The sequence below is a fragment of the Cetorhinus maximus genome, chromosome 12 (assembly GCF_964194155.1).
Source record: "Cetorhinus maximus chromosome 12, sCetMax3.hap1.1, whole genome shotgun sequence".
NCBI lineage: Eukaryota > Metazoa > Chordata > Chondrichthyes > Lamniformes > Cetorhinidae > Cetorhinus > Cetorhinus maximus.
This window is the reverse complement of record NC_135890.1, coordinates 62,099,659-62,114,091: the sequence shown is the minus strand read 5'-3', so window position 1 is coordinate 62,114,091 and position 14,433 is coordinate 62,099,659. Positions and strand designations below refer to the sequence as shown.

Below are 14,433 nucleotides of genomic sequence, written 5' to 3'. Positions count from 1 at the left end.
CACACACCCCGTCACCCACACACCCCGTCACCCACACACCCCGTCACCCACACCCCGTCTCCCACACACCCCGTCACCCACACCCCCCGTCACCCAAACCCCCGTCACCCACACCATCCGTGAACCACACACCCCGTCACCCACACCCCCGTCACCCACACCCCCCATCACCCACACCCCGTCACCCACACCATCCGTCACCCACACCACCCATGAACCACACACCCCATCACCACACCCCCGTCACCCACACCCTCCGTCACCCACACCCCCGTCACCCACACCCCCGTCACCCACACCGCCGTCACCCACACCCCCGTCACCCACACCCTCCGTCACCCACACCCCGTCACCCACAACCCGTCACCCACACCCTGTCACCCACACCGCGTCACCCACACCGCGTCACCCACACCCCCGTCACCCACACCCCATCACCCACACCCTCCGTCACCCACACCCCGTCACCCACACCATCCGTCACCCACACCACCCGTGAACCACACACCCCGTCACCCACACCCTGTCACCCACACCGCGTCACCCACACTACCTGTCACCCACACCCCGTCACACACACCACCCGTGACCCACACACCCCGTCACCCACACCCCACGTCACCCACACCCCGTCACCCACAAACCCCTTCACCCACAACCCAGTCACTCACACCCCCCGTCACCCACTAACCCCTTCACCCACAACCCAGTCACCCACACATCTCGTCACCCACACCCCCCGTCACCCACTAACCCCTTCACCCACAACCCAGTCACTCACACCTCCCGTCACCCACTAACCCCTTCACCCACAACCCAGTCACCCACACCCCCTGTCACCCACACATCTCGTCACCCACACCCCCCGTCACCCACTAACACCTTCACCCACAATCCAGTCACCCACACCCCGTCACCCACACATCTCGTCACCCACACATCTCATCACCCACACTCCCCGTCACCCACACTCCCCGTCACCCACACATCCTGTCACCCACACATCTCGACACCCACAGTCCCCATCACCAACGACCCCCCTCACTCACCCCCCGTCATCCACACCCCCCGTCACCCACACCCCCTGTCACCCACAACCCCCGTCTCCCACAGCCACCATCACCCACACCCCCGTCACCCACAGCCCCCGTCACCCACAGCCCCCGTCACCCACAGCCCCCGTCACCCACACCCCCCATCACCCACAGCCCCCGTCACCCACAACCCCCGTCTCCCACAGCCACCATCACCCACACCCCCGTCACCCACACCCCCGTCACCCACACCCCCCGTCACCCACACTCCTGTCACCTACACCCCCCATCTCCCACACCCCCTGTCTCCCACACCCCCTGTCTGCCACACCCGCCGTCACCCAAACCCAGTGTCACACACACCCCCCCGTCACCTACACACACCGTTACCCACACCCCCTGTCACCCACACCCCCGTCACACACTCCCCCGTCACACACTCCCCTGTCACACACACTCCGTCACCCACAAACCCCTTCACGCACACCCCAGTCAACCACATCCCCTAGTCACCCACACCCCCCGTCACCCACTAACCCCTTCACCCACACCCCAGTCACCCACACCACCCGTCACACATACCCCCTGTTACCCACAAACCCCTTCACCCACACCCCAGTCACCCACTCCCCCTGTCACCCATACGCCCCGTCACCCACACCCCCATGCACCACACAGCCCATCACCCAAGCCCAGTGTCACCCACACCCACCGGCACCCACACCGCCCGTCACCCACACCCCCGACACCCACTCAACCGTCACCCACACCCCACATCACCCAAACCCACCGTCACCCACACGTCTCGTCACCCACACATCTCGTCACCCACAGTCCCCATCACCCACACCTCAGTCACCCACACCCCCCGTCACCCACATCCCCTGTCACCCACACATCCCGTCACCCATACATCTCGTCATCCACAGTCCCCATCACCCACACCTCCGTCACCCACACCCCCCGTCACCCACACCCCCCGTCACCCACACCCCCTGTCACCCACACATCCCGTCACCCACACATCCCGTCACCCACACCCCCTGTCACCCACACATCTCGTCACCCACACATCCCGTCACCCACACACCCCGTCACCCACACCCCTGTCCACCACCCACCCCGTCACCCACACACCCCGTCACCCACGCCCCCCTCACCCACCCCCCCATCACCCGCACACCCCGTCACCCACACCCTCCCTCACCCACACGTCTCGTCACCCACACCCACCGTCACTCACACACCCCGTCACCCACACCCCCCGTCACTCACACACCCTGTCACCCACACATCCCATCACCCACACATCTCGTCACCCACACCCACAGTCACCCACAAACCCCTGCCACCCACAAACCGCCGTCACCCACGCCCCCCTCACCCAACCCCCGTCACCCACACATCCCGTCACCCGCACACCCCGTTTCCCACACCACCCATCACCCACAACCCCGTCACACAAACCCTCCGTCTCCCACAGCCGCCGTCACCCACACCCACCATCACCCACACACCCCGTCACCCACGCCCCCCCTCACCCACACCTCCGTCACCCAAACACAGCTTCACCCACACCCCCGTCACACACTTCCCCATCACACACACACCTTGTCACCCACAAACCCCTTCACGCACACCCCCCGTCACCCACAACCCCCGTCACCCACACCCCCCGTCACCCACACCCCCGTCAACCACACATCTCGTCACCCACACCCCCCGTCACCCACTAACCCCTTCACCCACAACCCAGTCACCCACACCCCCTGTCACCCACACATCTCGTCACCCACACTCCCCGTCACCCACTAACACCTTCACCCACAATCCAGTCACCCACACCCCGTCACCAACACATCTCGTCACCCACACATCTCATCACCCACACTCCCCGTCACCCACACTCCCCGTCACCCACACATCCTGTCACCCACACATCTCGACACCCACAGTCCCCATCACCAATGCCCCCCCCTCACTCACCCCCCGTCATCCACACCCCCCGTCACCCACACCCCCTGTCACCCACAACCCCCGTCTCCCACAGCCACCATCACCCACACCCCCGTCACCCACAGCCCCCGTCACCCACAGCCCCCGTCACCCACAGCCCCCGTCACCCACACCCCCCATCACCCACAGCCCCCGTCACCCACAACCCCCGTCTCCCACAGCCACCATCACCCACACCCCCGTCACCCACACCCCCGTCACCCACACCCCCCGTCACCCACACTCCTGTCACCTACACCCCCCATCTCCCACACCCCCTGTCTCCCACACCCCCTGTCTGCCACACCCGCCGTCACCCAAACCCAGTGTCACACACACCCCCCCGTCACCTACACACACCGTTACCCACACCCCCTGTCACCCACACCCCCGTCACACACTCCCCCGTCACACACTCCCCTGTCACACACACTCCGTCACCCACAAACCCCTTCACGCACACCCCAGTCAACCACATCCCCTAGTCACCCACACCCCCCGTCACCCACTAACCCCTTCACCCACACCCCAGTCACCCACACCACCCGTCACACATACCCCCTGTTACCCACAAACCCCTTCACCCACACCCCAGTCACCCACTCCCCCTGTCACCCATACGCCCCGTCACCCACACCCCCATGCACCACACAGCCCATCACCCAAGCCCAGTGTCACCCACACCCACCGGCACCCACACCGCCCGTCACCCACACCCCCGACACCCACTCAACCGTCACCCACACCCCACATCACCCAAACCCACCGTCACCCACACGTCTCGTCACCCACACATCTCGTCACCCACAGTCCCCATCACCCACACCTCAGTCACCCACACCCCCCGTCACCCACATCCCCTGTCACCCACACATCCCGTCACCCATACATCTCGTCATCCACAGTCCCCATCACCCACACCTCCGTCACCCACACCCCCCGTCACCCACACCCCCCGTCACCCACACCCCCTGTCACCCACACATCCCGTCACCCACACATCCCGTCACCCACACCCCCTGTCACCCACACATCTCGTCACCCACACATCCCGTCACCCACACACCCCGTCACCCACACCCCTGTCCACCACCCACCCCGTCACCCACACACCCCGTCACCCACGCCCCCCTCACCCACCCCCCCATCACCCGCACACCCCATCACCCACACCCTCCCTCACCCACACGTCTCGTCACCCACACCCACCGTCACTCACACACCCCGTCACCCACACCCCCCGTCACTCACACACCCTGTCACCCACACATCCCATCACCCACACATCTCGTCACCCACACCCACAGTCACCCATAAACCCCTGCCACTCACAAACCGCCGTCACCCACGCCCCCCTCACCCAACCCCCGTCACCCACACATCCCGTCACCCGCACACCCCGTTTCCCACACCACCCATCACCCACAACCCCGTCACACAAACCCTCCGTCTCCCACAGCCGCCGTCACCCACACCCACCATCACCCACACACCCCGTCACCCACGCCCCCCCTCACCCACACCTCCGTCACCCAAACACAGCTTCACCCACACCCCCGTCACACACTTCCCCGTCACACACACACCTTGTCACCCACAAACCCCTTCACGCACACCCCCCGTCACCCACACCCCCCGTCACCCACACCCCCCGTCACCCACATCCCCGTCAACCACACCTCGCGTCACCCACAGCCCACGTCACCCACACTCCCCGATTGGGGGCAACAATCTGAAAGAGGAAACACACACTCACACCAGACGCCCGGCAGCCGCGGCACCCACACCACCCGTGAACCACACACCCCGTCACCCACACCCCGTCACCCACACACCACGTCACCCACACACCCCGTCACCCACACCACCCGTGAAGCACACACCCCGTCACCCACACACCCCGTCACCCACACCACCCGTGAACCACACACCCCGTCACCCACAACCTCCGCCACCCACACCCCATAACCCACACCCCATCACCCACACCCCGTCACCCACACCACCCGTCACCCACAGCCCGTCACACACACCACGCCTGACCCACACACCCGGTCACCCACACCCCCCGTCACCCACACCCCCGGTCACCCACACCCCCCGTCACCCACACCCGAAGACACGCACACACCCCGTCACCCCCACCCCTCGTCACCCACACACCCCGTCACCCACACACCCCGTCACCCATACCCCCCGTCACCCACACCCCCCGTCACCCACACCCCCCGTCACCCCCACCCCCCGTCACCCAAACCCAGAGTCACCCACACCTCCCGTCACCCACACACCCCGCCACCCACACCCCCCGCCACCCACACCCCCGTCACCCACAACCCCCGTCACCCATACCCCCGTCACCCATACCCTCATCACCCCTGCCCCCCGTCATCCACACATCCCGTCACCCACACCCCCGTCACCCATACCCCCGTCACCCATGCCCCCCGTCACCCACACCCCCCGTCAACCACGCACCCCGTCACCCACACCCCTCGTCACCCACACCCCCCGTCACCCACACCACCCGTCACCCATACCCCCGTCACCCACGCCCCCCCGTCACCCACACATCCCGTCACCCGCACCCCCGTCACCCGCACCCCCGTCACCCACACCCCCGTCACCCACACCCCCCGTCACCCACACATCCCGTCACCCACACCCCTGTCACCCACACCCCTGTCACCCACACCCCCCTCACCCACCCCCTGTCACCCACACCCCCCCGTCACCCACACCCCGTCAGCCATACACCCGTCACCCACACCCCCCGTCACCCACACCCCCGTCACCCATGCCCCCGTCACCCACACCCCCGACAACCATTACCCCGTCACCCACACCCCTCTTCACCCACACAGCCCGTCACCCACGCCCCCCCTCACTCACCCACCGTCACCCACAGCCCCCGTCACTCACAAACCCCGTCACCCACACCCCCCGTCAGCCACACCCCCCGTCACCCACACCCCCCGTCAGCCACACCCCTCATCTCCCACAGCCCCATCACCCACACCCACCCCCGTCACCTACACACCCTGCCACCCACACATCCCGTCACCCACACATCTCGACACCCACAGTCCCCGTCACCCACACCCACCCCCACCCCGTCACCCACACCCCCCGTCACCCACACCCTCCGTCACCCACACACCAAACCCCGTCACCCACACACCCCGTCACCCACGCCCCCCGTCACCCACACCCCCCGTCACCCACACATCTCGTCACCCACACCCTCCGTCACCCACACACCAAACCCCGTCACCCACACACCCCATCACCCACACACCCCGTCACCCACACCCCCCGTCATCCACACATCTCGTCACCCACAGTCCCCATCACCCACACCTCCGTCTCCCACACCCCCCGTCACCCACACCCCCTGTCACCCACACATCCCGTCACCCACACATTTGGACACGCACAGTCCCCGTCACCCATACCCCGTCACTCACACCCCCCGTCACCCACACCCCCGTCACACACCCCCTGTCACCCACAAACCCCTTCACGCACACCCACCGTCACTCACACCCCCCAGTCATCCACACCCCCTTCACCCACAACCCAGTCACCCACAACCCAGTCATCCACACCCCCTGTCAGCCACACATCTCGTCACCCACACATCTCATCACCCACACTCCCCGTCACCCACACATCCTGTCACCCACACATCCTGTCACCCACACATCTCGACACCCACAGTCCCCATCACCCACGCCCCCCCCTCACTCACCCCCCGTCATCCACACCCCCCGTCACCCATACCCCCCGTCACCCACACCCCGTCACCCACACACCTCGTCACCCACACACCCCGTCACCCACACACCCCGTCACCCACACCACCCGTGAACCACACACCCCGTCACTACACCACCCGTGAACCACACACCCCGTCACCCACAACCTCCGTCACCCACACCCCGTCACCCACACCCCATCACCCACACCCCGTCACCCACACCACCCGTCACCCACAGCCCGTCACACACACCACGCCTGACCCACACACCCGGTCACCCACACCCCCCGTCACCCACACCCCCGGTCACCAACAGACCTCGTCACCCACACACCCCGTCACCCACGCCCCCCCTCACTCACACCCCGTCACCCACACACCCCGTCACCCACACCCCCGTCACCCAAACCCAGCGTCACCCACACCCCCAGTAACGCACACCCCCTGTCACCCACACCCCCCGCCACCCACGCCCCCCCCTCACCCACCACCCTTCACCCAAACACAGCGTCACACACACCCCCATCACCCACAAACCCCTTCACCCACAAACCCCTTCACCCACACCCACCGTCACACACAGATCCCGTCACCCACACCCCCCCTCACTCACCCCCCCGTCACCCACACACCCCGTCACCCAAACCCAGCATCACACACACCCCCCGTCACCCACAACCCCCATCAACCACCCTCCTGTCACCCACACCCCCCGTCACCCACACCACCCGTCACCCACACCCCCCGTCACCCACACCCCCCGTCACCCACACACCACGTCACCCACACACCCCGTCACCCACACCACCCGTGAAGCACACACCCCGTCACCCACACACCCCGTCACCCACACCACCCGTGAACCACACACCCCGTCACCCACAACCTCCGCCACCCACACCCCATAACCCACACCCCATCACCCACACCCCGTCACCCACACCACCCGTCACCCACAGCCCGTCACACACACCACGCCTGACCCACACACCCGGTCACCCACACCCCCCGTCACCCACACCCCCGGTCACCCACACCCCCCGTCACCCACACCCGAAGACACGCACACACCCCGTCACCCCCACCCCTCGTCACCCACACACCCCGTCACCCACACACCCCGTCACCCATACCCCCCGTCACCCACACCCCCCGTCACCCACACCCCCCGTCACCCCCACCCCCCGTCACCCAAACCCAGAGTCACCCACACCTCCCGTCACCCACACACCCCGCCACCCACACCCCCCGCCACCCACACCCCCGTCACCCACAACCCCCGTCACCCATACCCCCGTCACCCATACCCTCATCACCCCTGCCCCCCGTCATCCACACATCCCGTCACCCACACCCCCGTCACCCATACCCCCGTCACCCACACCCCCCGTCACCCATACCCCCGTCACCCATGCCCCCCGTCACCCACACCCCCCGTCAACCACGCACCCCGTCACCCACACCCCTCGTCACCCACACCCCCCGTCACCCACACCACCCGTCACCCATACCCCCGTCACCCACGCCCCCCCGTCACCCACACATCCCGTCACCCGCACCCCCGTCACCCGCACCCCCGTCACCCGCACCCCCGTCACCCACACCCCCGTCACCCACACCCCCCGTCACCCACACATCCCGTCACCCACACCCCTGTCACCCACACCCCTGTCACCCACACCCCCCTCACCCACCCCCTGTCACCCACACCCCCCCGTCACCCACACCCCGTCAGCCATACACCCGTCACCCACACCCCCCGTCACCCACACCCCCGTCACCCATGCCCCCGTCACCCACACCCCCGACAACCATTACCCCGTCACCCACACCCCTCTTCACCCACACAGCCCGTCACCCACGCCCCCCCTCACTCACCCACCGTCACCCACAGCCCCCGTCACTCACAAACCCCGTCACCCACACCCCCCGTCAGCCACACCCCCCGTCACCCACACCCCCCGTCAGCCACACCCCTCATCTCCCACAGCCCCATCACCCACACCCACCCCCGTCACCTACACACCCTGCCACCCACACATCCCGTCACCCACACATCTCGACACCCACAGTCCCCGTCACCCACACCCACCCCCACCCCGTCACCCACACCCCCCGTCACCCACACCCTCCGTCACCCACACACCAAACCCCGTCACCCACACACCCCGTCACCCACGCCCCCCGTCACCCACACCCCCCGTCACCCACACATCTCGTCACCCACACCCTCCGTCACCCACACACCAAACCCCGTCACCCACACACCCCATCACCCACACACCCCGTCACCCACACCCCCCGTCACCCACACATCTCGTCACCCACAGTCCCCATCACCCACACCTCCGTCTCCCACACCCCCCGTCACCCACACCCCCTGTCACCCACACATCCCGTCACCCACACATTTGGACACGCACAGTCCCCGTCACCCATACCCCGTCACTCACACCCCCCGTCACCCACACCCCCGTCACACACCCCCTGTCACCCACAAACCCCTTCACGCACACCCACCGTCACTCACACCCCCCAGTCATCCACACCCCCTTCACCCACAACCCAGTCACCCACAACCCAGTCACCCACACCCCCTGTCAGCCACACATCTCGTCACCCACACATCTCATCACCCACACTCCCCGTCACCCACACATCCTGTCACCCACACATCCTGTCACCCACACATCTCGACACCCACAGTCCCCATCACCCACGCCCCCCCCTCACTCACCCCCCGTCATCCACACCCCCCGTCACCCATACCCCCCGTCACCCACACCCCGTCACCCACACACCTCGTCACCCACACACCCCGTCACCCACACACCCCGTCACCCACACAACCCGTGAACCACACACCCCGTCACTACACCACCCGTGAACCACACACCCCGTCACCCACAACCTCCGTCACCCACACCCCGTCACCCACACCCCATCACCCACACCCCGTCACCCACACCACCCGTCACCCACAGCCCGTCACACACACCACGCCTGACCCACACACCCGGTCACCCACACCCCCCGTCACCCACACCCCCGGTCACCAACAGACCTCGTCACCCACACACCCCGTCACCCACGCCCCCCCTCACTCACACCCCGTCACCCACACACCCCGTCACCCACACCCCCGTCACCCAAACCCAGCGTCACCCACACCCCCAGTAACGCACACCCCCTGTCACCCACACCCCCCGCCACCCACGCCCCCCCCTCACCCACCACCCTTCACCCAAACACAGCGTCACACACACCCCCATCACCCACAAACCCCTTCACCCACAAACCCCTTCACCCACACCCACCGTCACACACAGATCCCGTCACCCACACCCCCCCTCACTCACCCCCCCGTCACCCACACACCCCGTCACCCAAACCCAGCATCACACACACCCCCCGTCACCCACAACCCCCATCAACCACCCTCCTGTCACCCACACCCCCCGTCACCCACACCCCCCGTCACCCACACCCCCCGTCACCCACACCCCCCGTCACCCACACCCCCCGTCAGCCACACCCCCCGTCACCCACCCCCCCGTCACCCACACCCCCGTCACCCACAGCCCACGTCACCCACACCCCCCGTCACCCACACCCCCCGTCACCCACACCCGACGACACGCACACACCCCGTCACCCCCACCCCTCGTCACCCACACACCCCGTCACCCACACCCCCCGTCACCCACACCCCCCGTCACCCATACCCCCCGTCACCCACACCCCCCGTCACCCACACCCCCCGTCACCCCCACCCCCCGTCACCCACACACCCCGTCACCCAAACCCAGCGTCACCCACACCTCCCGTCACCCACACACCCCGTCATCCACACCCCCCGTCACCCACACCCCCGTCAACCACACGCCCCGTCACCCACAACCCCCGTCACCCATAGCCCCGTCACCCATACCCCCGTCACCCATACCCTCGTCACCCATGCCCCCCGTCACCCACACATCCCGTCACCCACACCCCCGTCACCCACACCCCCGTCACCCACACCCCCGTCACCCATACCCCCGTCACCCACACCCCCCGTCACCCATACCCCCGTCACCCATGCCCCCCGTCACCCACACCCCCCGTCAACCACGCACCCCGTCACCCACGCCCCCTGGCACCCACGCCCCCCGTCACCCACACCACCCGTCACCCACACATCCCGTCACCCACACCCCCGTCACCCAAACCCCCGTCACCCACACCCCCGTCACCCACCCCACGTCACCCACACCCGTCACCCACACCCCGTCAGCCATACACCCGTCACCCACACCCCCCGTCACCCACACCCCTGTCACCCATGCCCCCGTCACCCACACCCCCGACACCCATTACCCCGTCACCCACACCCCCGTCACCCACACCCCCGTCACCCACCCCACGTCACCCACACCCGTCACCCACACCCCGTCAGCCATACACCCGTCACCCACACCCCCCGTCACCCACACCCCTGTCACCCATGCCCCCGTCACCCACACCCCCGACACCCATTACCCCGTCACCCACACCCCTCTTCACCCACACAGCCCGTCACCCACGCCCCCCCTCACTCACCCACCGTCACCCACAGCCCCCGTCACTCACAAACCCCGTCACCCACACCCCCCGTCACCCACACCCCCCGTCAGCCACACCCCTCATCTCCCACAGCCCCATCACCCACACCCACCCCCGTCACCTACACACCCTGCCACCCACACATCCCGTCACCCACACATCTCGACACCCACAGTCTCCGTCACCCACACCCACCCCCACCCCGTCACCCACACCCCCCGTCACCCACACTCTCCGTCACCCACACACCAAACCCCGTCACCCACACACCCCGTCACCCACACCCCCCGTCACCCACACCCCCCGTCACCCACACACCCCGTCACCCACACACCCCGTCACCCACACCACCCGTGAATCACACACCCCGTCACTACACCACCCGTGAACCACACACCCCGTCACCCACAACCTCCGTCACCCACACCCCGTCACCCACACCCCATCACCCACACCCCGTCACCCACACCACCCGTCACCCACAGCCCGTCACACACACCACGCCTGACCCACACACCCGGTCACCCACACCCCCCGTCACCCACACCCCCGGTCACCAACAGACCTCGTCACCCACACACCCCGTCACCCACGCCCCCCCTCACTCACACCCCGTCACCCACACACCCCGTCACCCACACCCCCGTCACCCAAACCCAGCGTCACCCACACCCCCAGTAACGCACACCCCCTGTCACCCACACCCCCCGCCACCCACGCCCCCCCTCACCCACCACCCTTCACCCAAACACAGCGTCACACACACCCCCATCACCCACAAACCCCTTCACCCACACCCACCGTCACACACAGATCCCGTCACCCACACCCCCCCTCACTCACCCCCCTGTCACCCACACACCCCGTCACCCAAACCCAGCATCACACACACCCCCCGTCACCCACAACCCCCATCAACCACCCTCCTGTCACCCACACCCCCCGTCACCCACACGCCCCGTCACCCACACCCCCCGTCACCCACACCCCCCGTCAGCCACACCCCCCGTCACCCACCCCCCCGTCACCCACACCCCCGTCACCCACAGCCCACGTCACCCACACCCCCCGTCACCCACACCCCCCGTCACCCACACCCGACGACACGCACACACCCCGTCACCCCCACCCCTCGTCACCCACACACCCCGTCACCCACACCCCCCGTCACCCACACCCCCCGTCACCCACACCCCCCGTCACCCATACCCCCCGTCACCCACACCCCCCGTCACCCACACCCGAAGACACGCACACACCCCGTCACCCCCACCCCTCGTCACCCACACACCCCGTCACCCACACACCCCGTCACCCATACCCCCCGTCACCCACACCCCCCGTCACCCACACCCCCCGTCACCCCCACCCCCCGTCACCCAAACCCAGAGTCACCCACACCTCCCGTCACCCACACACCCCGCCACCCACACCCCCCGCCACCCACACCCCCGTCACCCACAACCCCCGTCACCCATACCCCCGTCACCCATACCCTCATCACCCCTGCCCCCCGTCATCCACACATCCCGTCACCCACACCCCCGTCACCCATACCCCCGTCACCCACACCCCCCGTCACCCATACCCCCGTCACCCATGCCCCCCGTCACCCACACCCCCCGTCAACCACGCACCCCGTCACCCACACCCCTCGTCACCCACACCCCCCGTCACCCACACCACCCGTCACCCATACCCCCGTCACCCACGCCCCCCCGTCACCCACACATCCCGTCACCCGCACCCCCGTCACCCGCACCCCCGTCACCCGCACCCCCGTCACCCACACCCCCGTCACCCACACCCCCCGTCACCCACACATCCCGTCACCCACACCCCTGTCACCCACACCCCTGTCACCCACACCCCCCTCACCCACCCCCTGTCACCCACACCCCCCCGTCACCCACACCCCGTCAGCCATACACCCGTCACCCACACCCCCCGTCACCCACACCCCCGTCACCCATGCCCCCGTCACCCACACCCCCGACAACCATTACCCCGTCACCCACACCCCTCTTCACCCACACAGCCCGTCACCCACGCCCCCCCTCACTCACCCACCGTCACCCACAGCCCCCGTCACTCACAAACCCCGTCACCCACACCCCCCGTCAGCCACACCCCCCGTCACCCACACCCCCCGTCAGCCACACCCCTCATCTCCCACAGCCCCATCACCCACACCCACCCCCGTCACCTACACACCCTGCCACCCACACATCCCGTCACCCACACATCTCGACACCCACAGTCCCCGTCACCCACACCCACCCCCACCCCGTCACCCACACCCCCCGTCACCCACACCCTCCGTCACCCACACACCAAACCCCGTCACCCACACACCCCGTCACCCACGCCCCCCGTCACCCACACCCCCCGTCACCCACACATCTCGTCACCCACACCCTCCGTCACCCACACACCAAACCCCGTCACCCACACACCCCATCACCCACACACCCCGTCACCCACACCCCCCGTCACCCACACATCTCGTCACCCACAGTCCCCATCACCCACACCTCCGTCTCCCACACCCCCCGTCACCCACACCCCCTGTCACCCACACATCCCGTCACCCACACATTTGGACACGCACAGTCCCCGTCACCCATACCCCGTCACTCACACCCCCCGTCACCCACACCCCCGTCACACACCCCCTGTCACCCACAAACCCCTTCACGCACACCCACCGTCACTCACACCCCCCAGTCATCCACACCCCCTTCACCCACAACCCAGTCACCCACAACCCAGTCACCCACACCCCCTGTCAGCCACACATCTCGTCACCCACACATCTCATCACCCACACTCCCCGTCACCCACACATCCTGTCACCCACACATCCTGTCACCCACACATCTCGACACCCACAGTCCCCATCACCCACGCCCCCCCCTCACTCACCCCCCGTCATCCACACCCCCCGTCACCCATACCCCCCGTCACCCACACCCCGTCACCCACACACCTCGTCACCCACACACCCCGTCACCCACACACCCCGTCACCCACACAACCCGTGAACCACACACCCCGTCA

General features: G+C 67.4%; 1 protein-coding gene across 1 annotated transcript in view; it reads right to left on the bottom strand.

Moving 5' to 3' along the window:
- LOC144687508 (dynein axonemal heavy chain 3-like) overlaps window positions 1-14,433 on the bottom strand; it is a 706,779-nt gene that overhangs the window by 227,410 nt on the left and 464,936 nt on the right. The gene's annotated exons all lie outside the window — the stretch shown is intronic.